Genomic DNA, 27,751 nt, shown 5'->3' with positions numbered 1-27,751 from the left:
AAGTCAAGGATTTTTCAGCTTCAGATGCCCAGCCAGCAAGAAGGCTGGAGGGGCACAAGAAGTTGGGAGGGCACACAGCCAGGACAGCTGACCCAAACTGGCCAAAGGGGTATTCCATACCATGTGACATCATGCCCAGTATATAAACTGGGGGGAGTTGGCCTGGAGGGGAGCTGGCCTGGGGGGAACACTGCTCAGGAACTAACTGGGCATCAGTTGGCAAGCGGTGAGCAATTGCACTGTTCATCATTTGTATATTCCAATCCTTTTTTTATTACTGGTGTCATTATTAGTGTTATCATTACCATTATTAGTTTCTTCTTTTCTGTTCTATTAAACCATTCTTATCTCAACCCACAAGCTTTACTTCTTTTCCCGATTGCTAGCTGGGGTTAAACCATGACACACCGGTTTAAGAGGAGTTCTTGCTTCATTTAGAAGAAATGATATTTTAAAAGTTAAGTCATCTAGTTTAAGTTAGGATTTTTCTATAATCTGTAGGATAAGATAGGCACGTACCTGGGGCAATTCACACTGGTTTTCAGATTAAACAAGACATTTTGCATCGTTATCTATCTCTCTCCATTGAGAGCATAAACAGCTTAGACAGCGAGCTTATATTAGGTATTTCATTGCTTAATATTAACAGAGACTAAAACCCAACCAGCCATCAGTCTCAAATAATGAGGATTGTAGCATGAATTTCAGTGCAAAAAATGTAATTTCCATGCAAAAATATTATATTTTGATTATAATGAAAACATTGGAATAATGAAATATCTGTGCCACACATTAAATACAGAGGCCACAGTCATGGTTGCTAATATATTTATTAACAAATAATGAGGAGCTTTTGCCTTTGAAGTATCAATGCAAGGCACATCTGTGCCTCATCCTTCCTCATCTTTACAAGAGTTGAGCTTATCTGACACCATTTAAGTTCCCCCTTCAGGAAACTCACAACAGGCTCTTATACATCCTGTAACACATTTTGACATTGAGATAGCCATCCCTACAGATGTCTCAGTGACAAACAAACTATTTAAGAAACAGGAAAGGCACAAAAATACCCCTTCTCATGTCGAGATTTTGACAGATTAGTTCTTAGAGATGCAAGGCTAAGGGGAAAACCAAGTAGTTTTATTTGGGTTAAAATGAAGTCAGGAAACAAGCAGGAGAGCAATCTAGACAGTATCTGTATGTATTCCCCATGCTAAACAACAAAACAACCCACACGTGTAAGAAAGATCTACCATAAGAGCTAGACTTCTTCCACGCTCTTAATTAACATGATTCCAATTAGAAATCCTTTCACTGATATTTGAAATGTGAAACATCTCCAATGGGGGCCACAGGCCCAAAGATTGGGACCATGAAAATCCTGAACATCATATATAAGCAGTAACAGAGGTCTTAACAAACCTCTCTGGAATTTTGGAACCATTGAGTGTAAGGACAGTGAAGCTTTACCAGCCAGCAAGCCAGCACTTATGGGCAGAGGTGTGCAACCCTTACATAGCTTGACCAAGCTGGGAATGAAACCACGTTCCCTTAACCCTGGCAGGTAGCTTACAAAGATCGGCACTGAGACCCAAGCTGAAGAGGACTGGAATGCCAAGCAGGTTGCTTAAAGCTCCAGAGACATATCCAATTCGTTATTGTATTCCTGAACAAAGTGACTGAAAAGAGGTGAAGAGACGGGAGAAATAAAAGATTTTCCAATGACACATATGGGAGGAGAAAACTCCCCAATGGGAGGAGGTATGGGATTGCCAAATGCCTCCTTGCCTCCCTGCTAGACAAAGCTTACTTCTTCCACTGTGAATGTAGGACTGAAGATGCTAAGCATTAAAATGTTAAAAAAAGGAAGACGAGTTTGCACAAACAGTGAGGGGAAATCAAGGGTATGTCAATAAAAGCAAATACACCGGCAAGGAAATTTACAGGGAAGGATAGAGTATGTTACATACAGAATAGTAAAGAAGCTGACGTGAACTTCAAGAAGCCATCAAGAAAAGATCAAAGTGTAAATAAGATCATAGGGGTCCTTTTTTATTTTTACCACTTGTTTTATGTGCCTTTTATGTGTGGAGGAAATAAATAAATAATCTTTCGTTTGAACTTTAATCAACTCACAGATTCCAGGAACAAAAGGGCTTATAGGTAGCAATCCCTGTTGTTTCAACAAGGGAAACAAGGGGTTCCATCCCCAGAGACCCCTACAGTAAAATGTGGGATCATTAATCTACAAATAATGTGGGTTTCATTGACACTGAGTGGTGCATTGACTCCCTGTATAAGGGAATGTTTAATCTAGCAGACAAAAGTAGAACAAATCAGGCATAATTTGAAAAACAAAGCAGCATGTATTTGTTCTTTTTAAAATAAGCACATAGTAATATGATGAATTCTTTAATACACAAAGGCTGTAAAGTGACCGGCATCTTTCCAAGAGAAGGATTCTACATCAAGTAGACATTGAGACTTATATAGGAATCACTGGGCAAAATTCTGAGCACAGGCACATTTCTTGGTTTTCTGGTCTCTGAACTGAGCATCTGAGAATGATGAACAGTATCTTAAAGCATCTAAATGTGTTCATATGAAAGGTATCTTTATTCATAAACACACACATTCACATCATAGGCATGCTGTGTAGAGGTCATCACATGCTCTATCCAAAACGAAAGAGTAATTTAGGATTTAATAGTCTCCAAGCTATTTGTCACTGCCCTTCAACTAAGATATGATAAGCATTTGAGAGCTCTTGGTGGGTTTCTGTTCAGTGTGAAACAGGTTTGTTTGTCTAAGTGTGCAGACCTTAACATCATCATCCCCAGCCCTAGCAAACCTAACTGCTGTTGGCAATCAATAGTGGTAACAATCTAGCACATAATGTTGTGTTGTGCAACACGACTTTGAGCACATCTACTTAAAACAAGCCTGGCACTAATGGCTTGCAAGAATAAACTTCCACTGTTTCCAGTATTGATAGGGCAGAATTGATATTAATAGTGGCAAAGTTTAAGAATTTCTCTAGTGAAAGCCTTAGTAAAATACCATAGGGGAAACTGTGCTGCAGAAGAAAGAGCAGTGACACAAACTGAACAATGGTGAAGCATTGACAGAAAAGAATCAACTTTGGATTAGACAAATTGCATTTGACAGATATGTATTTTCACAGAATAATCCCTTGAAGCAGTTCCTGGATTAGCCTATTCACAAATAAAAAGGCATCATTTGTGAATGGAATTATTTCACCTCAGACAGGTGGTTCTTATGTCAACTTCAGACATAAAGATAGCACTAGTGGTAAAGCTCTCAATGGTTAATCTTAATTTAGGGAAATAAACTACAGGAGTCAGTCATGTAACAGAAGAACCTCTGTTAACTAAAACAATTCTGGAAATACTAATCAACTATTCTACAAAAACACTGTATCGATCTGTCCCTGGATCTCTACTAGGTAGAAGTGTTCTGCCGTAAACAAAAAACAAAGGGACAAGCAGAATGAAACAAAGCACCCATGGGGGAAGGAAGGAAGAGTACAAGATATCACAAGCAAACAGAGTATTTTAAAAGTAGCAGCTACATGTTCTTTCTGAAGTTACTGCATATTTGCTGAATTCAGCAAGAAGCTGCTTTCAAAATCTTAAAGTATGCGTTTATTAGACTATTTTTCCCCTCCCAACAGATCTCATTCAGTGTACTTTGTTCATGATAATTGACATAGGAAGTCTCAGATGTCAGTTTTCAGTTTATCCAGGCTTTTTGTCAGCTGGAGTAACAACTTACTGTTTTGACCTGGCTAAAATAAATATTCCTATAGACATCTGATTCTGAAGCAGGAGAATGCTCTATGAAAGAGATCTGCTCATTCAAAACTAGGCTATACAGGAACTTGGATATAGCCCCGAATGCAATTTAAAAAAAAAAAAATTTGACAAATTTTTGTGGTTTGCCAGAAATTATCACCACTGAAAAACACTCTCGCAGAAAGAGAAATTTGTCGCTAGCTTAAAGAGATTTTCTATGAAGAGCTCCAGGAATGGAGCCAGCTTCTACCAGCTGCTTTCAAAGCAGATGAATTTTCAACATTAACAAGAATGATCACTAGCTAGCTTTTATGGATGATGGTGTTTCAATGATGCCAGAGCAATTTGATTCAAATTTTAATTCTTTAATGGATCCATTAAATCTATTTTTTCAGTAGTCATACTTGAGCATAGATCAGATTGGTAGTGGAATATACCAGGCTTCCCTGGAGCCAGACTATTTTACTGATATAACAATGAACTCCAGATCAAGGAAAGACACCTACTTTCAAAAAAATATGGAAATTTACACAGAAACTGCAGTTTGATCAACTTTGTGACTGTATTGACAATGAATCTGTAGTTTAAAGACGTCTCTGCATGAGAGTTGGGCTACAGAATAGGAAGTACTATCAGAACTACACTATAAGTTAATGCTTCCATCAAATTGGAAGAAAGTATTACAGTTATCACAAAAGTGTAAATCATTTGTCACTTTTGTAAAAGCAGTTGCCAGAAGGGGAACAAAAGAAAATGCAAACATATTTTGAAACTAAACACGTTCATCTGGACACAAAATTCAAATTAATTAACAAAGTGATATTACATGATCATCTGGTTAGACAAGAAATAGAATAAAGAGATTTTGTACATGTTGTTTTCACCGAAAAATATGCTGGCTATGTAAGGAATGAGCTAAGATAACATGGCAGGAGATAAATCAGCTGCTCTCTCACTCAAAGTCACATTGATAGAAGCTAAGCCCATTATGTTCATTAACTACCTATGGAGTAGAAATGCCAGTGTAAGCTTGTACCAGGGCTTGAGTTCTATTGTCACTTGTCCTCTGAGAATTCTTCCTGCACATCAGTGTCATGACTATCTCAGATGTCTGAGCACAGCAAGTCATGCATCTCTACCTGGCAAGTGTCCAACTGCACAAGGGATATTGCTACCACTCCAATGTAGGAAAGGCCCTACGTATTGATCTCCTGTGGTAATCCTAGCAGTCGCCAATCAAAGCTGTAAAAGCTCAATTTTTCCAAGTGAAAACCTAAGATCATTTAATTCTGAACAATCTAATACTTGAATTAAAAGTGGTCATTTACTTACTCTTTTCATAACAACTCTGGATTGATTCTCAGAGTAAATTCCCTGTTATTTTTCATTAATAAAGAAGTACTTCCCATGTGCCTTTGTCATCTTCATATACCTGAAAAACAAATACATGCAAGTCAAAGATGCAAAATAAAACAATCAACTCTCAGTAATCATTTGGATGTATCTATATTACCATTTTAATTTAGATCTAGAGAAGCACCTTTGAGGCAGATCTCCCAGCCATCCCCACTTCCCACACGCCATTTCACCCCATAGTCTTGGAACATGGAACTTGTTTCCTTTCGTATGAAGCTAAGCAGAACATTGCATTGCAGCAACACATCTGATGTTCTCCAACCACAAATAAGGCAATTGGGCTACAGACCACATGCAAGCCAATCAAGTAAAACCTGCCAACTTGCATTTAGAGTGGTTGCAGGACCATCAGCATTCACTCCTTTGCTCTCCAGAGCCTCTGTGTCACAGTATTTGCTAGACAAAGACACTGTCTGAAACTCCCAGTGTTTCTCTGACACTTTTTGCCTTAGAAAGTAAGGAGGGATCTGAAAACTCCATAACTATCACTATTGAAGGCAAAAGGCGGCATTAAAATCTTAATATTTAATTCACTTACAAAGTACTGTACTACTGTATGAAAAAATACCAAATATAAAGAGGCTTCTTGTTTATAAGACAGTCTTGAACAAAATTTTCTAAAGTATCTCAGTTACATGAAGTTTAACATTCCTTAAATCCCTCAGATATTTTGCAAGTTTTAACTTCTGTACTTCGTATTTTAGGCCCAGAGCAACTATTTCTCTTTCATATGAAAAAAGAAACTTCATAATGGTGTTTTCAGCATAACAACTGAAGCAATGCAAGGCCAACACAAAATTCAGAGCTTTCTCTATACGAGCACTGAGCTTCCTAGATCAGCATATAAATGTTGACACCTTTTTAGATGTTCTATAGGTAAGGATTACTACTGTGTACAGCACTGACTTTCATAACTGCAATGCTCACTCTCTCTGCTCCTCCTTCTTTATTTTAAAAAAAGCTGCCAAAATGGGAAATGTTACATTTCAGTTGTCTGCACCCTGTGAGGTTAGCAAGGGTGATTTTATTTTACACCATTTCACAGAAGACAGTCATAACTATGACTCAGTCGAGCACATCTCATACAGCTTGAAAGGGCTCTGGCTGAAAAACAAGGGTGTTCAGCCTTAAGACTATCCTTATCCAGGATCTTCGGCAGCCAAGACCAAATGATCCAAAGGAACATCTCCAGAGGGCAGATATTGCCCATACCACCCGACCCTGACACCCAAGGAGAAAATATGAAGGACACTCCTCTTTTCTGAGGCTGAGAACAAATTTCCCTCACAACAAATTTGGTTTCAATAAAAAGGGTCTTTCACCTTGTCCTCTGCAACCTGTGGATAGTGGAAAGTGAAAGGTGGCCAGCACCACAACATGCTCGATAAGAACAGAGTCTGAAGTGAAGTTAAGGAGGAAATCCTGCCAAAACACCTAAGTAATGAGGACAGAAGTTCTTAATGTCTGCCAGAGCTCAAAGAACTTCCCTTTGATCCAATCCTTTAACCCTTATAGGAGTAAAGGACCATGAAAATACAAACCACAGGCTTGGATCACAGACAAACAAGTCTTAACACATAGTAACAACAATTTGTACTTTCTGATCTACTGCTAAAAAATTCAAAATAAAATCACTGCTCCTATAATCTGAATGTTAATTGAAAGACTTTCTTATTCTTTATTCTAAGCAATGAATAGAATGCATTGCTATAGTTTCCTACAATAGGATAAACCGAGTGACAGATGTAAGAACAAGTAAAGGAAGCAGTGATATTAACGATGAATGTAGTCACAGAGGTGACATTAAAAAAACCTAAGGTCACACACTTTTAGAGAAGTTCTTCCTTTCCAAAAGACTGAGTGCATGGTCATTGGCTTTTCTGAAGAACAGGCTAGTGATATTGTCATAAAATATTACTACTATGCCTTGAGATGCCATGGTACAGTGGACCAAAGGATCTCAAGAACAGTGGGAAGTTCATGCCAGCTGTCAAACCTGAAGCCAATGGGTGATGCTACTGGACAACACACCAGGGCCCACACTAGTTCCTTCCAGCACCACTAAACCAACTGCTAAAAGTTCTGCCAAGACTCACAGTAGATGTTACACCAAGAGGCATTCAGCAGTACCTATATCCTATATTACAGCCAAAACAACTCTTCACCCAGGTGCAGAGAAACAGAGTGATAATAACTCAAAAGATGAAGGGAATGAAAGAAAGATGAACCTGGGGTTTACTGCCCTTTGCATAACAAATGCAAAGATCAGCCCTTAAAAACTGGATGCAGAGGACTTTTGGAGACCTTGAAGCAAACCACTTGAGTCAAACATGACTATGTCATTGCTACAATGATCCACATAAATAATAAAGGTTATAGAGCTCTGTAAGTTAATAAGATGATTCTTTTAAGAGAGGGGAAACAAATATTTGTTCATTCTCACCAATTTAACTTTCCTTTCTACGTCTCTCTTTTCCTTTCATACTACAGCATCCAGGAAGACCAAAAATTAAAGTTAATCCATTTACTGCTAGACACATCTTAATCTATTCAGAAAAGATTTAGACTGTTTTCTATATTTTTTAATGACCACATGGTACAAGAACAACAAAAATCCAGATATTTTCAGCGTCCTTTTTGCTTCAGAAGAACATTTAAATACTTAATGCAGTCTTTAAAACACCCCTAATGCAGAGCAGAAGCATGCATTTAATTCCATTCTTACAGAAAAAATTAGTTTAAAGCAAAACTTGTTTAAGGGCCAGATTGGGATAGTTCACTGGAAAAGGTTTGTATGTAAATCGCAACTAGTTTAAGATGAAAGTCTTAGAATTCATGTTTTAGGTATTTTTTTTAAAGAAATATTAACTTCAATCAGCTCAAGTAAACCAGTTCACCTAGTCGTTATGAACCAATACGGAAGCTGCTATCTATGCCTTCCAGCTCTCACGGATCTTTATTCAATTCTCAGTGCTGCAAGCACACTGAAGTTACCTAGAACTGGTACAACAGAAAGTTTCCATACTTGATGGAATACAACTCATAACAGATACACAGACCACCCATAAATTTTATCTCTAAAGTTATCTCTAAAGAATAAAGTGAGAATTCAAGCCTGAAGAGCAGTTTACAGACTTCCAACATATTTAAGAACTGGAAAGTATGAAAATGGGATGCAGAGAATTTCTTGTTTATTGTTTTAAATAAGTACATACCACACACAAATATATATATACACACACATTTACACATGCATAGCTGTGCTTGATCAAATAAAAAAATAAATTGAAAAAACTGAACTCTGCTTTTAACTGAAAGTCTAGATTCTTTCAGCTATATGCTCCAAGTTGAACTTTTCACCTGTAATCTATGAGGACAATCAGGCCATTGGTGAGAAACACTAACCAAAATGTATAGTCAATGCATAATTTCATCAAGGAAAAAATGCCACCTCTTGATGAAAAATGGCAGATAACCACTGCAAAGCTTGCTACACAAACAGCTAAAAAATTTTGGTACCATACTATCAGGTGACACCAGGGTGTTTGGAATTCACCTAAAACAGCAGAATACATTGACGTGCATCATTTTTAGCATTTCCGTATGTATATAACAGCTATAACCATCCTTTAATGTCACACAAAAGAAAATACTTTGTATGCAAATCAGAGCTAAACAACCTTAGTCTACAAACCAGGAACTGTATTCCCTGTAGTCATATGACATAATATCTTGGCATTCCACAGAAGTAAACACTGGCACTTAAGAATAATACAACCTGTGAGTGCAAGCACAGAAAGATTAAAGCAGATTGTGCTGCACAGCATTTATGACAAAAATGCATTGTGTGTTGTACTCTTTGTTCATCTCAGGTTTTGTTTGTTTTTTTTTTTTAAACCACAGAATAGGCTGCTTTACCTACAGTGTGGTTTGGTCATATATGATTTAATTAAGAGTCAGTCTGCACATATACAATGCTTGATTCAATGACAATTTAAGATGGATAGCCAGATGTGTCAGTGTTGTGGAAGTAGTTAGACAAGTATTTACTGGGTACTGGAGGGGAGGGTGGGGGAATATACAATGAAACAAACTTTCTACCTTGCATCTATTTTGCAATGTAAGAAATAACCATGAACCAGAGAACAATGAAATAAAAAGCAACAATAAATCAGAGGTAAAAATTGCACTAAAAAGCAATAAATAAGCATCTCACTTAGCTCTATGTGCAACATTTCCTCCCCCACACCCCTTTTTTTAATTAAACAGGTAACCTTGTGAGCTGTTACCCACTTGAATAATCCTTATATGGGACTTGTAAAGAAGTGTTCTTAATTTCTATGGAGGAAGTGAAAAAAATTCTCATCAGAAAAAAGAGTGTTGAAAAAATTCATATTGAGACCAATTGTTACAACATACAAGTCTGTTGGAAGACATTTTTATAACTGGAATATATCTGAAGTATAGTTTTGATTGAACATGAGCATATACACGAAGTTTCAAACAAAAACTATTCAAGCCCTATTCCTGCTCATACTAAAGTCAACAGCAGAGTTCTATTCTGATCTGTAAATAAGTTCACAAGTGTGGTGCTGATGTTTGTGTGGAATAGATTTTATTCAATCTGGGCTTCTTATGCATAACATGAAAATACATTTCAGCATATTACAATGTATCCATCATAAGTACCTCAAGAGATTACAATCCTAAAATAAAAATCAGAAATGTTGCTTGAAATGATCAATGAGAAAAACCCACCATCACATCTTCTGAAGGCTAAAATGGTTCGCGGAAACAAACAAACAAAAAAACACAACCAAAAAAACCCAACCACAAACGCTTCTGCCTGCTGAAGTTACCTGTTGACAGTTAGTCTCCTTTTGCAGTTTTGAGATTAAAATGAGTACTACTCCTGACCAAAAAAAAAAAAAAAAAAAGCTTTTGACAGAAAGTGTTAAAATTTTCATAAGAACATTCACTCTACACTCAGTCCACATGTAACAGAGGTACACTAAAGACAGCAGTCATCCTTTTTTTCCAAGTGACTTATACAAGATGGCAATTATCTTTGTGATAGATACCTAAGAATCCAATACATGCCAACAAGCAAGTATTGCTCTTGATGTAAAAAGAAAAAGAAATTGTTTTCAGTGAATTATTGATGGACTTCAAGTTAGAAAAAACATTTCTCAAAATCATATAACTTATTAGATGAGAAAAATATCTAGGCAGTGCTAAGAAAGTTTTCTTTCAAATATTTAGGAACAATATCAAAGCTTGAGAAAGCCAAAAAATTCAGCTGACATGACTGACAATCATGGACTGAAAACATACACCCATGGTATATGATTATATGCCAGCCTACAAGACATGTGGAATGCAGTTCCACCACAAAAGGAGGTGGAATGGGCTTACTTTCACTAGCCATACTATGACTTACCGAAGAAATTATATTGCTTTAAGCAAACAGAAAACCCAAAATATCTAAAGCTGCCTCAAAAGTTCCAGAATTTCCAATAGTGGTATAAAGACCCAACAAAACACCAGCTCATACTTTTCATTTAGTTTCCAGCAGCACCTAGAGCCCCACCTCCAGTAGGCATTCAGAAGTACTGCAATTCCTGAGGCAACAGGTGCCCTGACTCTTCCCTGATTAGATCACAAGACATTGGGAACACCTGCAGAAAATCATTCACATAGCATAAAGCTGGATGATGCAAGGTCAAAACTTATTTTCTTATTGATTAGTTCAGGAAAACATAAAAGTTACTACATACATTTATATTGATAGGCAAGTATTTTAACTTCAGCCAGCAGTTCATTCTGAATGTCTCTGAAGAACAAAGTGTGATTATGGGTTAGGTTTAGTTGCAACAAATATCCAAATAGGAAAGTATAGGTCTAATTCCCAATCTGTACTGCTGTGTAGATACCACATTCAACCACTTCACAAGCAGATGGAGAACTAAGGCAAACTAAATAACAAGACATTTAGCCTACAACACCTGCAAGCTTTAGTCCTCAAAGGTAATTTTTCCCAGCCTAGTCCTGACAGGCACCATCACAGATTTTCTTATTCTCACTTAAAAGTTTCTTACATCCAGAATACAGAAAAAACCAAAACCCAACTGTGATTGATTTTAATTCTGAGGAACACCTCACACTATATTTCACTCCCTGTTACAGCTTGGATAGGGCATCATGGTCAGAAATAAAGAGGTTCTCTTCATTTTCTGAATGTTCAATATTAAACATCGGTCTTTGTGATATCTCCCCACTGATGTACAACTGAGCTATACATGGTTTCTAGAGGCTTTGCCAGAAACAGCTGTCAAATGACATCAGCACAATTTGACCTGCATAAAACTTCTTGTTTTCTTCTCTGGCAAAGAAATGAAAGATATGAAGGTTTTTTTCAAAAAGCAAAGTCTAAAACTACCACAGTTTATAACATAGCAAAATGCCATAATACAAAAAGGAAAAATTTTGGGTTTAGAACTAGGTTTTCCTGGAAAAGACAGATTGTATGACAAGTTGATTTCTTGAGTGACAACAATGAATTCTATAGGTTTCCTATAGAGGTATAGCAGATGCATAGTCCTCAGTACAACAACTTGCCATAGGAAACAACGAATATCTGAAACTTGGGTATTCACCCACTTCCTTTCTGTGGAAGAGTGAAGAAAAAGAAGGAAGATGTCAGCTATGCTTTTATGCAACAGAGTTCAAGAAACAAGATTTAGAGTTATCATTATAGCAATGAAAGTGCTGAAAAAAAGTTAAGACAGCAAATTCCAAAAGTGCTTTTAAGCTGCTCATAAAGTTGACCCAAACCCAGCAAAGTCACCAAAGGGCTACTATTCTCTTCATTTGAGCTTGTTAGACACCATAACAGGTACCTAACACTGTTTTAGGCACTGTAGAGCAAACATTACTGTGTAAAAATCATCCTGAATTATTTTAGTTCTCATATGGCTATCCACTAGTCAAAGTGGATATACACATCCACATCTAAAGTGGATATGCTACCGATCAAAGATCAGAATTTCTTAGAATATTTGTCCACTAAAGTAAGGTTCAGTACAGCTTAGAACAGGTTTATAGCTTGAAGTGTATTTTCTCAGATGTATTAATATCCTCTCTCGTGAATACTATAGATTTTTAATCAGTTCTCTTAACATTTGTAATGTTCCAGGAAAATCTGCTAGGAATTATCATTTAATTTCATGGAATTTAGCTTTCAAAAAAGGAATTTAGGTATATATGTTCTGCTCACTGACTTTCAAAACTAATTAGTGAAATGAATTGACAATTTCTACATATTTTAACAATTTTGTTTTAAGTTAAAGATTATTACAAACCAGCTGTAAGCCCCTCCCCCAAAACAATGAGAAACACACTCTAATTTTGAACAAATACATTTCAGAATCATAGAGGTACATTCAACGTTACCAAGCAATAGTCAAGATTTTCTTAATTGAGGTATTAAACCATAAAAGACTATTAAAACACACCCAGCTACAAATCCTGCAGTAAGCTGTGTGTAGGAAGCTCTGTTATACATATATATACAGACACAAAAAACACCCCTGTTGCTGCTTAGCCTGTAATAGTGGAGCAAGATTCGACAGATGATCTCTATAGCTTTGGACAGCTGCTTGTAATTCATCAATTAACTTCCTCACCTGAACATTTAATTACAATACCTACCAGAAAAAGCTAATGTTAATGTCACACCTATTGGGTTTTTCCTTACAAACCTACAGAAAGTATGGGGTTTTTACTGTTCTGAGTTGGACAGGACATATAATACATATGTGTAACTTCTACATATCAATCTATTTCTAATACAGATGTATAGGAATGTTTTTATGCCTCTAGAGAAAAAAAGGCATATGCAGAACCACATACAATAGTGGCAAATGTAAGGAATAAACACAGTTTTTCTCCCCCATCATTTTGCATTTTATAGACAACCACATAAATCACCAGTAATTATACACTTATAATGATCTTTAATAACTGGAAAAACCACATTCATTATTTCCCTAATTTGTAATTTACAAACTCTGTATTCACAAACAAATGGCATACATTAAAATAAAAAAGGACTGCGTAATTCTTTAAGTCCCAAAGAAGCTATATGTATAAACTATACATGTTTCTTTGAATATATTTAGCACATATTCTTCCAGCTTTCCATAAAATATTTTTAATATGTTTACACATCTCTCATGCCATATTTTCATTACAATAAGAACCAGAGATATATATTCTTTATGAATTTGGGAAGGACAAGAGAATGTCTCAAATCAAGGAAGTATAGAAGAGGTCTAAATAAAGTAAAAATCATCCCTGCCAAGCATTCAAAAATCAAGATTACCATTACATGTCCCTTGAAAAAAATAAAGGCAGCCTTTCCAGTGGTGAAATGTTTATATTTGACAGACACAGTAACAATGTAGCTACAATTTAGAATTTACATTCTCGGAGCTGTTAAAAATAGCTGGTCCTGTAAACTATGTAATCGTCACCATCATAATGTTAAATTTTGTAAACCATTAAGGAATGCTAATGAAATTAGCCTTCAGAAAGGGCTAACACCAGCAGGATGCTCAAAAGAGGGATACTTCCAAAAAGCCAGCCCAAATTCTCTTTTGGTTTCAGAAATTTCAGGTTTCAGAGTTGCAAAGTCTCACCAGTCATACACCACTTATATCATTTAAACATAGGACTACAATTACAGAGTTATTTTTCAGTTTGGAAACATAAAACTTCATATCTTACTTGAAAATGTAAGCTTTACGTGTACAAGCACAAATAAAATACTGGGACCATAGTGTGGTTGAGCTGATGCCTCCAGCTGTCTCCATTTGTGTTCCCAGCTTCATTTTTCATATGTAATTGTGCATCTAACTTAAAGAAAATTAGATTACATATACCATTAGTTTTAACGGCTTAGAAGAAATAACCGGGACAGACTGTGCATGGCAATTAAAGAGTTATAGCTTTGTATTGCATGGGCAATCACATGATTTTCTTATTCTATTTTACTGCAGACTTTGTATGTACATACAGAAGACCATATTCACACTATTAAGGCAGCCATGAAGTCCTGAATTATATGGGATTTTTCAGTTTTATTCATTCTGTCTTTTGTTTGAAGGACATTGTAACATATATTGAAGGGAAAAGGTTTTCCAACAGCTCAAACACAGATTCTTCCTCATTACTAGATTATTATATCTCTTATTCTATTCCAGTATTGATAAAAGATATCAATTTTGAAAACACAAGACCTACAGATTCCTGCATATTAGAAAAAGAATATGAACATTGCCACATACTGCTCAATCCAGTCCAGTCCAGTCCAGCTGAGTCTCTGACATTGACCCTTGCTACAGAAAGAGACACAAAACATCCTTTACAGAGGTATTGGCCCTACTAAGTTAATCACTTATTCCACATTTTTACCCCATATTATGCAAACTTAGATTTTCTGAAGTAGTACAACAATTATCTGTTTATTTTTACTTATTTTCAAACAACAAAGATGCAAGACTCAAAGATATCTTGCAAAAGTGAGTTCTGGAATTTCATTAAGTACTTAGAAGAAAAAAAAATGTAGTGAACCTTATTGTTGTTGAATCTCATCTGGTATATCTATTTTATGTAAATTATAACTTACTGGGATTTTTATTATGTTCAATTTTATTCTCATCCTAGTTGAGCCACAGTCTTCTCATTTTTACTTTAAATAAAATATTTGTACTCTTTTTGAAGACAAAGCTTTAAGCCATTTGTATTTTTACTATAGCTTTCTTTCCTAGCCCTGTAGAAAAAAAAAAAAAAAAAAAAAAAAGAAATTTCAGATGGTGGCATTTATATAACAGCATTACAATATTTTGCTATCATTTTCTTTCTTAATTTTATACAGTGTCAGAGTTGATTTCCTTTCACTACTCTCATTTAATCCAGCCTATAGGGATTCCTAGATGATTTTACTGAGAAGTAACAGTCAATTTTTGAATCAGCAGTTCTGAAATTGTGTAAATAATGCTAGTGATTCTTTCCAATGTGTATCACATTTGCTATTAATGCCTTTAATTTGTTTCCCATTTCCTTAGCTTTCTGAGGTTTCTCTGAACTTCTGTGACTAATGTCCAGTCTTAATCACACTTTAAAATTCTTTATCACTTCTGCATTTTTCCACTTCAGGATATTTTGTATCATTTTTTGCAAATATAAAAAAAGCATGAAGACATAGTAATACATTTTTAGCATTACAAAAAGTGAGCAGTGGTGTACTTTAGAGATTCATACTTGCAAGTATTTGCACTCCCTCATGCACACATGCAAACATATACGTAAAAAGATGCCAAATGTAATGCAGAGCTTTAGGGTATAGTGTTAACCTTTTGCCATCTTAAAAGCATCTATTATTATTTCAGTCTCAGTTCTCTGTTTCTCAACTACATTTTCTGTAGAAAATATAGGAGACAATATTTTTTGGTCTTAGAGTGATTTCATGACTCTGCATCGCTGTATTTAGAACATCAAAATACAGCAGTAGAATCTCTTCAATAATATTTGATTTTCTTCTTGCAAAGATATTTGTGAAAATAATATAAATATTACTTGTGATGAGATCTGGCAGAGCACTTTGTAACATCCACTTTTATTTATAAGTTTAATATAACTTTTCAAATGAATAGTCTGAAGCTTCTGAAGGATTAGTTCACCTTCAATGTAAGATTTTCCTGAGAAAATATTTCAGGGTCTAGACCTCTATTATTATCAAAAACCCAAACATCTAAAGTTTTTTCTTGGAATATTTTTATGATTTGTCTTCAGTTAAACACATCCACTATAGTAGCAGGAAAATTTTGCTCAAGTTCCTTTTTAGTGTTTTGTTCCTTAGGTAGCATGTCATTCCATAAGGTAACCCTACAAGTGACCCAAGTGAGATATATTAAAATCTAGTAATACAATACCCCTGGACTATTTTACATAATAAGATTTTTTTTCCAACTCCCAGATGTTGCTAAAGGATGGAAAAAAAGACCTGTAAAATTCTTCATCATGAATCTTTTTTTCTGCAAATCCCTTTTTTCCCCCCTTTCAAAAGCAATTCTGAATAGAGGTAAAAGAAGACAAAACTTGACCTTTTGTGATCCCAGCATTAATAGGTCTGTTCATAATTCAATCTGTGTGTGTGTAGAAGCATCCATGTGGAAACATGCAGGCCTGAGAGACATAAAGCCTTTCCCTTTAAACATTATCTGACCCTATGAGTCTTATTCACAAAAGAAGGCTTACGTACGCATAAGTTGAAAAAAATGCATGCTTTCATTGTGCTACAGAGAACCTACACATTTTACTCCTCATTCTCCAGGAAAACTCATCATGGAAGTGACACTTGTACAGGAGTTGGGTGAGGGAATGGTAAATGAACACAACATAGCCAAAAAAAGCACATGCAAAGAATAAGCTACTTTTCTCATTAAAAATACAGGAGGGTCATCTCCTTGGCTGACATGTAACAGGGTAACGGTACTGATGTGAAAGATGTTGAGGTCCCCTGTTTTTTGCAGCCTTGCAAAATTCTACGTTATGAGAAAACTGTGTTTTTCCTGCTATGCTAAAACTATTTTCTTCTTCCATAATCTCTGCCCACCAAGGTGAGGGATGACTGTGTCATTTGTACCTGGATTGGTAAATATTTATAATACAATGTTTATATTAACTTAAAGTCTAATGAACTGCTTATGATTATACAGTACATAGGTTTCAAGACAACTCTGTAAGGTATTTTATAAGTTAAAGCCTACTGGTGCTACTGCAAATCCACAGCAAATAAGAGTATCAGTTATTTTTATTATGCCTATACATAAAGTTCATCTATTATCAGTATCTCTTCATGCCCCTCTTGTTTAGTTTAGCACCATAAAGTCAGCTGTCAGTTTAAATGCTATATTACTCAGAGTCCACTCATGTTATCAGGGAGTGCTCTAAGCCACTTTGCACTGAACCTGTCAATTGAAATCTGAACAAGGGGCAGGAGATATACAATTGTAAGAATAGCAATAAGAGTTCACATTTAGTGAAACAAATCCTCAGTTGGTATAGATCAGCCAAGCTTCAACAACTTCAGTATTGATTTATACTAGGATCTGAGCTCAGTGTCTGTAATTATTTTCTAAACCAGGCAAAACAAACAGCATCAGGGATCACAAGGAAGGCTTTTCTTAATGAGTGAAGTAATTCTGCAAAATGACGACTTCTGCACCGAAGTTTCCAGCATTTTCACTCCCAATAGAGCAGAAATACTGCCCAGATTTTGAAAATCACATTCTGTACCTATCTGCATCTTCATATGCCAAAATGCTTTCCAAATATGGCTTTGACAGCACTCACCTTCTAGAATCTCAGAGGAGGACTGTTAAGGAAGGAAAGAAATGGAAATTTCATGGACCTTTATTACTTTAATTGTAAAACAGAAACAAGACTATTCAATAGGGAATCAGAAAAGAGAAAAAAACCACCTCAGAATAAGGCCGTGATGGTGCCACAATTTGTGATTTACTATGAGTGCAAATGTTCAGATTCCACACCTTTTAAATAATACGAAAAATACCATGTACCCCTGTGATACCAATTGTGTTAAACAATTGGTCATGGTTTGCTACCTTGAATGTCTAATTAAGTTGTTAGTGAATAAAAATCTGATCTTTGATTGACTAACTATATCTAAATTTCATTATTTTGCATAACACAGTTGACAATTAATATGCCCACTAATGTGATACATCTTTTATTCAAATTACACTTAGAAGAAATTGTTTAGTTAGATGAATTACAAAAATAAGGATTATTTAAAGATAAAGCTGGATCATTTAACATGGAAGTATTACTGAATTGGTATTCATGCTAATGTCAAGTGATATTAAAATTAATATCCACATTGAAGGACATATCAAATATTGACAACTGATTGAGTTATTCAAAAGACGAAATAAATGGGCCTACATTCTCTGAGCGATGGATGTTATAATTCCATCGAAGAGAACCAGAGAGCTGTGACTACATTCCACCCAGCAACCACTTTGCACACCATGCCACTTACAGTAGCTTCTCACTTCCTCCTAGTTGCTTCATCGTTGTTCGTAGGTTAAAGCTGCTCAGAGGCGTAATGGTGAGTTCTGCTCTTCAGATTCAGACTCATTCAAACAGAAGTGTGACCTTGCCTGTACTAGGTGCTTGGGGAACTGGGTGGTGCAGTACCTGGCACCACTTCCGTACCTTTCAGTGTGCCATAAGTCTTTAGGGGGATAGTTAAAACACCCTGCTGAAGATTAGTGAAAAACCTGAACGGCTATTGCATGTGATTCACAAACATTAAAATAAATCAAGTGGATTTGTATATGCAGGGTATTAATTTGCAAGCTCTAAATAGAAAACGTAGTGTCTGTAAATTAACTGAATAACATGTACTGGAAGATCTTAAGCATCCAGAACCAAAAAGGTGTTTAATATTTTGCCCACTTAATACATCTTTCTCTCTCTACATAATTTTCGTTGTTCCTTTTTATTTTCATGGCCTCCTAAACATTTCAAGGATGTTTCTGGGCAATATTTTTGTCATGGTAATAATAAATAGTGTTTCTTTTCTATCTCCATATTTCTGGTAATAAGTTATGGGTCATTAAAAGCTTTTTATTTTGGTACATGCCTTTCAGCATGCAGAGGTAAAATTACCAAGCACATGGAACTGGAAAAGCTATTCATCCCAATCTCAGGCAGATAGTTTACGATTTCTGCCTAAGTAAGGAGCTCAAGATTGAGGTCTACATGTATATGTTGTTTAGGGAGTCAGTTTTATTTAAGAAAAATATGAGTTGTTAGAAATTAGTAAACAAGGAAAAGTAATGTTACTGAAAACAAGTTAATGTCAAATACAAGTTATTGATAGGAAAATGAAAAATCATTGATCTAATTCTAAAAAGATTTTTATATTCCAAGAAATTAAATGTTAATATATATTTACTGGTAGCATTGCAATAAGATGCATGTATTAATAGTATTATATCTGAAGGAATAATTTTTTTTTTGCTACCCAGAAACCTACAAGGAAATCATTCTTCCCTTTTATCTGCCATCAATTTTGTATTCATATTTCATTTATAGAATACACTGTCAACATCTCAGCATGAACTATTGTAAGAAAAATGCTTGATTTAAGTTTTTCATTATAATATTTCCTGCATAATCTTATGATTAGCTTACTAAATCTTGACATTGTAAACTACACTTCTTCCCTAAAAGAACAGAACAGAGTTTAACATTTCATGTCAGAGCAACAACACAGTTCTAACAAAAGCAAAGGAGTTACTTAAAATCTTAACCAAATAATAAATATTTTGCTAGGTTGAAAAAACTCTTTTAAAATTGTTTTACTAGCAAAAGGAATTGTGTATTAAAAAATGCAGAAAAAAAGACTTGAAGAAAACATTCCTAGTTTCTTTAGAAAGTTACAGAATTGATAAAAAGTATGACATATACCAAACCTTCAATTGAGTATGAGAGATCAGTTTTTCATACTCACTGCAGTCAGGGAGGTTTTCTCTAGAGGAAGGATGAATCCATCCTCTCTACATGGGGTCAAATACAGTGCTGGAGTCACACATGACATTAAACATATTTACAGTAACTACATAGAAGGTATTGGAATACATTGAATTTTTACCTCATTTCAAGCTTCCCACCCATCCTTTGAGTGGGAACACCCAACCACTGGGGGTTTTTCCTTTGTTCCAAACACATCGGCAGAAAGTAGGCTGGCAGTGATAAGGAGAGACAACATAGTCTTTACTACACATTTTCATCATGCAAGTCAAGGTACTGAAGCTGGCCACGAGGGAGAAATCATCTGTGCAAGTAAAAGGGTCGATGAAATTTATTTCCATTCTGGCACAATAAGGGAAGAGGAATGAAATTGCGCTTGCCAAAATTCTGTTTGGGGGCAGAATAGCTACACACTGTTTCTTACACAGAACTATGAACTAGATGCTTTTACTTCTTTTTTATCAATGTTAGATGTCAACAAAAAAGAATATTTGATTGTAACCATGGATTCTAATGACACTACTCATTTTTTGTTTGGCCATTGAGTTAATTGGAGCTAGAAGTTAATCTTCAATGTATTTTTACACAGAAAGGGCTAGAAAAGAGAAGAAAGTTAAAGAGTCCACGTCAGACCCACTCAATATGGAATTAGGAAGAGAAAAAAGAGAAAAAAATTGGGGGGAAAACGCAATAGTTGTCTTTACAGAGAAAAGAGAAAATCAAACAGTCACCAACCTTGCTAACCTAAGGAATTTACTAATACTTTTCAAGTTTTAACAGACAGAGTGTTATCAAAGTGACCAATGTCTTATACCCAGAGACATTCCAGAATATGAATAATTAAAAACAAAATATTCATGAAAGCCATAATTCATTGTAAAGTTCATTTACTTTAATAAAGACTGAGGGTTTTTGTGCTAGTCAGTATTGATACTGACTTTCCAAGGTATTTAGCTGTTTCTGATAAGCATGGTTAAACTTATTAATAGAACTGAATCATAAGCCAATGAGAGACTAAGTCTAAAATAGGGTCACATATATATGGGCATCCTGGAGACTTTTTTTGTGTGTTCCTAAAGCCAATGAACAGAATATCAAGTTGTTAGCTCTTGCCTAGTACAGCTCTTGCTCTATCTGTTGGGGAAATTAACCTTTGCATCTGGGGATCACAATACTCCACAGAAAAAAGATGTAAATCTAAAGATTCAGAAATCCGTATCCTGACATTATTTTTGGCAATTGCTTTACTGGGTCATTAAGAAGCATAGTGGTAGAAAATTGTCCCATTTTTATGTAGAGATCAAAATCAAAAGTCAGTTACAAAAAATAAGTTTTCTGGCCTTCAAATATAGTCTTTATGGTCTTTTTTTCTCTTATTTGTCAGCAAAATTAGTTTATCTAAGTCACTTACTTCATCTGGCATGGATTAAAAACCCATGTGAAGCATTTTCATATAAACATATATGGTATTTTCTTATACATTTTCACATTAGCATTTTTATGTATATTTGTTTTTTACTCTGCATCAACTTGAAAAGGCATGTATTTTAAATGTTATTACGGTTCGCTTGGCTTGCAATATAATTATAAAAAAACACCTTTCAGAATGAGTAACCTAAAAACTTCATACATCCCAAGTACTTTTTTCAGTGGTCAGTATTTTAAAGTTGGGAAAACAGTGTCTAATTTACATGCAGTAGAGACGAGGTTAAAAAAAATTCAGACCATGCTACTTTTGACAGTAGTCAATTGCTTTTGTATGGGTTGTTTAAAACTCCCAGTCTCCAACTCATTGAGGGGGTCCTATTTAAACAATACTTGTACCCTACCTATGGTAGGGACTGCCTCACATCTGCATTTTCCTCTTCTGAACAGCAGGCGTTCTACAGTGGTTTTGCCTTCCCCTAGATACCTGTCAGAAGGGAGCAGTATGAGAGGATCAGTTCTTAACTTCAGTGAAACCAGGATTTCATCTACTGTCCCAACGTTTGAAACAATTCGAACTATTCATCTAAGTGTGGTAAATGAATCTCTAGAAAGGAAAAAAGGGTCTGTATATGCTTGCTGTCACAAGGCAATTTGATTGACATTAGTACACCCACTGGTCTTCAGCAATTACAGCTGAAAGCAAAACCAGAAGAACTGGGAGCAGATGGGTAAGCTTTTAAGTAAATATAAAAGTTAAAGATGGTTACTGTTAGCCTTACCACAGAAGCTTTTTCTTCCTGGCATGAGCAAAGGGCTAACAAAGTTAGCGTTATATGACATGCCTTTCATTTGACAAAAAATATTGTTAAAGTTCTGATTCTAAATATGAGAAAATGCCTGGACACTTGCAAAGAATCTGAGAACTTTATTTTGACAGATTCTTATGGCACTACTCAGGATTTCAGAACACATAGACCTGCATTTTTACGCATAAGTAAAAATAAAGTAAAACATCTTTAAAGAAAAATTAAACAAAAGTTTAAGCCAAAAGAGTTGCTTTAAGGCACAATTCTTTGCAAATTTGCATACTGCATCTTTATTTCCGTTTAATGGAAATGAAAGATACAAATAAGGTGTCCTACTTTTTCAGCATACATTTAATTTTATTCTTGTATCGTGCTTATCACTGTCGAATGGTACTGTACTGATTGAAAAAATATTTAAACTGTTGGTTACATTTCAGACAGAAAACAGATATGTTTTTTCAGTCAAATGAGTGTAACTTGTCCAAAAACCAAATATACTCACATAACTGCAACATAATGTCTTTCAAAGATCAGGATCTGTTCCTGATCATCCTAATTTGATTCCTTGCATAACACCTGAAGCTGTAGGAGAGACAAAAGCTAAAAAGCTCTACAAAGCTGCTGTTCAGAGATTTTCTGAAAGGCTTTGGTGGAGAAGGCGTAAGACCAGGTTTGCATGTCACTCAATTAAATGAGTAAAAAGCCACCAACTTCAACTGACATCACTTCACTGCAGCTGAGGGTCTGTCCCAGGACATTCAGATACACAGGGGGAGGGACGAGTCAATTGTAAGTATGGATACGTTGAGATCACAGGAAAACCCTATGGATCTCTGGGTCTTCACAAAAGACTACAGAAGCTACACAGAAGAATAGCTCTTCCTTTTCCTCCCCCGACCCTCCACAACCAGTTAAGAATGATGCTACTATGAGCTCCTCATCTACATCCACAAGGCACAGAGCAAGATACATAGAAGTTAAAGATAACAAGACAGGCGTTAATTTCTGCAGCAAATTTCTGCTCTACGCATGGATTTCTATAGAAAATATAGCTCTTTCCAAGTCCTCTTTGCTGTGCTTATACATGCTTTTTCAAAGGTATGCTAATCCCTGGTGTTCCTATGAAAATGGAGAAGAGCAGACAGTTAGTTAATTTTTTCCCCTCGCAACTTACCCGCTAGGAATTTTTTTTAATTAAATCTTTGGTAATTCTAACTAGGTTCTAGCAAGGCTTAGTGAACATCAGAATATCATTGCTGATATCATATCATAAATTATGCTAATATTATATATTTTGTTGATCAATCAGATCTGCCTGGGCAGGATTAATGATAGGTGGAAACTGGTGGCCTGTCTGTGCTAGCACTCCAAAAGGGAGCTAAATTATGTTAGGAGAACTACTTTAAAGAAAGAAAAAGGAAGAAAGTATGATAATAAAAAATACTTTTTTTTGGAAAACAAATCAAAGATTAAGAATGAAAAGAAAGGAGATAAAAGAAATTAATACACAAAAGATGGAAAGAATACAAATTTGTAAAAACAAGGCATGACATGATCAACTCACAGAATTAGAATAACTAACTCAGCAAGTTTCAAGGTTCATATTCCAGATTAGAAATCCACAATTTACACTTTCCCAGTTTTCTTTTCATAGCCATAGAAACCTATACAAATCGAAAATCCACACTTCCTTAAATCTTGTAAGAAACACAAAGAATATTCACATGGATGCAAGGGATATGATACCTTATTTCCTTCTAACTTGAGTAGCTTTCTACAGAATTTATGTCATGTTGCAGTAAAATGCTAGCATTTTGCATTTGATCTGCTAGTATTTCACATTCTGTGTGCCATGGCTAACAAAACTTCACAGGTGCAAGAACCTGGACAATCAGGAGTAACATGGCATTAACTCCATTAATTCCTCGTTACATTTCTATACATGTTAGTAAAATGCATGGGAAACATACCTTCAGCAACATTCTAATGAGCGCTTAACTTCCCACAATGTTTTGTAACTAACAAAATGCAGGGCTCAGTAGAACTCTGCATCCTTTCTTTGCTATATAAAAATTGTTCCTGCAACGCAGCTGTTGGACAAATGCAGCACCTTTTTAAGTAATATGGTTTAGTATTTAAATTTATAAAAAAGAAACCACATACTTATTTACTTATTTAAGAAACCCCATAGCAATAAAAGAGGACATAAGAAGGCTCACATTCTTTAAAATAAAATGTTGTGCATATATATATATGAAGAATTAACATAGTGTTTAAAAAAATAAAACATAATAGATGATATACTACAACAATGTCCCAAAGTTGCAAGATTAATTAATAGTTATGCAAATATTTGTTTAGTTGATCATATATAAAAAAATCAAAATAACACGTGTATGGCATATTACTTTAACAACTGGTGTCAAAAGGAAATAGGAATTTCTCAGTAAAAACCCATCATGCCTATTAACTTTTAAAAATTAGTATTTGTAACCAAATAGCAAATAGCTACTGTAAATACTTTAAAAATCATGCTTTATATGCATATTGATATAAATAATATCGTTTAACCAAAATCCTATGACACTCAACCTTCATATATATGTTGACAAGATTCTCCAATGGTTTGTTACCATACAAAAGAGTGGGACAAATTACTTATTTATATATACAAAACATGCTTATAAAGGCCAGCTGCAGGTATTTTTTGGAAAGTGCATTTTAATAAGGTCCTATTCAGTGGGGGAACAAATGGGGAAAAAGTAGTTTGCACTACAGAGTTTAGTGCAAGAGCTTTCTCTTTTTCTAACAACGAAATCAATCATTTGTCCAGACTGTGGGGAGTCAGAGTTAGTTACTGAAAAGAGCTCCATATATAAACAAGTCAATAACTCATTGTGTGTTATTGTTGGACTGAAGAAGTCTGCTTTCAAAAAGCTGCCCCTGCTTCTCTGAGAATGAATGTCACTGTATTCAGAGAGTGAGAGAGGGGTCTTTTGTTTCTAGCTATTGCTGACTGCCATTTATGTATGGGAAAAGAGATGTGGCTGCTAGTTGTCTCAGGAAAACCATACCATCACCACCACACAGTTCTGCATTATGGTTGCCCTGGACCTTACTTTTGTAAATGTACTTCTATAAGAGAATTCACACATTTCATTGAGTTTCTGAACTCACTAGTAATATTTGTAAATATTGTTTTCATTTTATAAAGATAAAATGGCTGGAGATTAGAGGAAATAAACAAATTTGAGCACTTTATCTATGACAGTGTAACAAATAACACTCTACATATATTAGCCTTAAGGTTTTCTGAAGAAATATTAGTATGTTTAGTAACTCAACAGCACATGAGTGAACTTAAACATGTCTTTGTACTATTTTGTGTTTCTTCTTTAAAAGGGAGTAAAACCCACAGTTGCTGAATCATCTCAATTCACACTTGGGGGGAAAAAAGAAATTAAAATGTTATTTTTGTTCACCTAGCTAAGATTGCTTCCTTACCCTCCAGCCCAACTAATTAAAGAAAGTTCCCACTTTTGAGATTTAATAATAAAAATTGGAGGTTCTGCAAACCATACTGTCATTCCACAAGGGAACTCAGGGGAGTTACATTCATATCTGTTAAGCTGTTCACATGTAGAAGTATTTTCAAAAGCATGCATAGCTGTAGTCTAGATTTAACTCTTGTTAAAATGACAAACTTCACTAATTTTAAAATAATTCTTTTCTCATTTAAAAACATTATTTGACATATTCTTTACATTGACATAGAAATCAAAATTTCTTTTTTGTTGAGCTTAATACAACTGGACAAAAAAGTCATGATCATTATACTATCCTGTGGAATTAGCACAGGTTCAGACAAGAAATAAGCTTTATCCATGTTTCAAAGCAGTTACAACACTTCCTTAGACTATAGAACATTTCTTAAGTAATAAAAAAATATAGAAGAAACAGCATCCTTTTCCCACCAAAACCATCGTGATGAACGTTCAATATTTTTTAGGAGGCAGATCAATAGAGAAAGCCCAACAGGAAAAGCCCACCAATACAGTTTCAGAGAGTAAAATCATGATTGCACTGTAAAATCCCACCTATTACACAGATTTGCAGCTGATCTAGTCTGTGCAAACAAGCATGGCTTTGATGAGCACCATTGCACTTGTTCTGGATTTTCAGAATTCACTGCTCTCCAGTAACGTCGCTCATGCCTTTGAGCCTCTGTGTGGCTACAGGACAGGTTCAGGTGGAGTACACTGCAAAGCTAAATTATATTTTGAAACTTGTAATTTTGAGTAGTTTTTTATTATCAGATGCAGCTACATTTACAGTAGTTCCTTTTGTCTCTTAAAGAGTAATGAGACTCTGCGTACTGGGGAGAGCAGGTGACCTCCTGGGTGAAAATAATCACTGAAGAACTCATAAGATACAGGAAATGAATCTCATAAAAGTAACTTACTAAAGCTGAGGATGCATTTAAAAGCTTTGTTAAAACCCAGATTTGTATACAGTTTTTCTGAGTAAAAACATAGAGACTAGACACACACCTTAGCAGTGTTCTAAGAAAAATTTGTCTGCAAAGGAAGGCAGACAATCACACATAACTTGGGACTCTGACAAATAATAAGAGACTGAGTTTGGGTTCTGAACTGAGAGTGCACCTTCAGAAGTGTTCAGGGGACGCAATGAATAAAAGAACCTTCCGGGTGGTCTAGCTATAAATTTTTCCCTTCAATATTATTAACTTCGTGGATACTGAGGTCCTGTTTGAGAACATGGACACTCTGCAGCCCAAGTCACTTAAACAGAAGAAATACTGACCTAACGCTGATTAAAGACCAAAAAGTGAGTATGACAGAATAAGTCCACCATAGCTGAGCACATAAATGGGTGTACTACCTTATGGATGAGAAACATTTAACCTCAAATATATCATGCCTCAAAAATAATTCCTATATATAAAAAAAGTAATTATGTCACAGGTATGGAAGCTGATAGACAACAATATAGCTCAGTCTTTATGTCCTAGAAGATTTTCAAATGTGCCAGTTCCGCAAAAAAATATATTGTAAACTGGAGGGAAAAAGTAGAAGTCGCCTGAATTAAAAAGAAATTAGGAAGGGGATACTAGTAGGTGAAATATAATTAATTTAATATTCCTGTAGTCATGCAAAGTCTTTTTGAGTTGGTAAATTTGTCAAAAAACAATTAATGAATAACAACTTATAAGATATTTCAGAAGGAAATGTCTTGTACAATTAAGTGAAATAAGTTTATTTAAGGTGGCCAAGCAATACTAGAAAAATATATATGAACTCCATAACACAAATAGGCATAGATTTTTAGGAAAAGAGCTTAGGCCTGAACTTTTAAAAACTCATTTACTTTGAATGGGAAAGATACTAATAGTCATTAAAGAGACTTCAGGTAAGAAACCTGCCTGATATGAATACTTTCCTTTATCAAAATGAAAGAAAAATGATAAAATATTTCAGTTATACAAACATTTTAAGTGCTACTTCTTAATACTATCAATTCTCATCACAGTGAAAAATTCAGATTAAGATTCCCCTGTGAAAGACAATCTGAGGCTATTTATTTACATATGACGAAAATGCCAAAGCATGAAGAAAAGGATAAAACCAGGATATTAGGCAG

The 27,751-nt window shown here is 35.2% G+C and overlaps 1 long non-coding RNA gene across 4 annotated transcripts in view; it reads right to left on the bottom strand.

Annotated features, from left to right (window-relative positions):
• The window catches only part of LOC128152978 (uncharacterized), a 164,182-nt gene that overhangs the window by 98,097 nt on the left and 38,334 nt on the right, over positions 1 to 27,751 (bottom strand). For all 4 annotated transcript variants that reach the window (XR_008238802.1, XR_008238804.1, XR_008238805.1 and 1 more), the window contains exon 2: positions 5,148 to 5,247. This is a non-coding gene — a long non-coding RNA (uncharacterized LOC128152978). The remainder of the gene's footprint in view (positions 1 to 5,147; positions 5,248 to 27,751) is intronic.

The sequence above is a fragment of the Harpia harpyja genome, chromosome 16 (genome assembly GCF_026419915.1).
Source record: "Harpia harpyja isolate bHarHar1 chromosome 16, bHarHar1 primary haplotype, whole genome shotgun sequence".
NCBI classification, from domain to species: domain Eukaryota; kingdom Metazoa; phylum Chordata; class Aves; order Accipitriformes; family Accipitridae; genus Harpia; species Harpia harpyja.
This window is presented reverse-complemented; position numbering and strand designations above follow the sequence as displayed.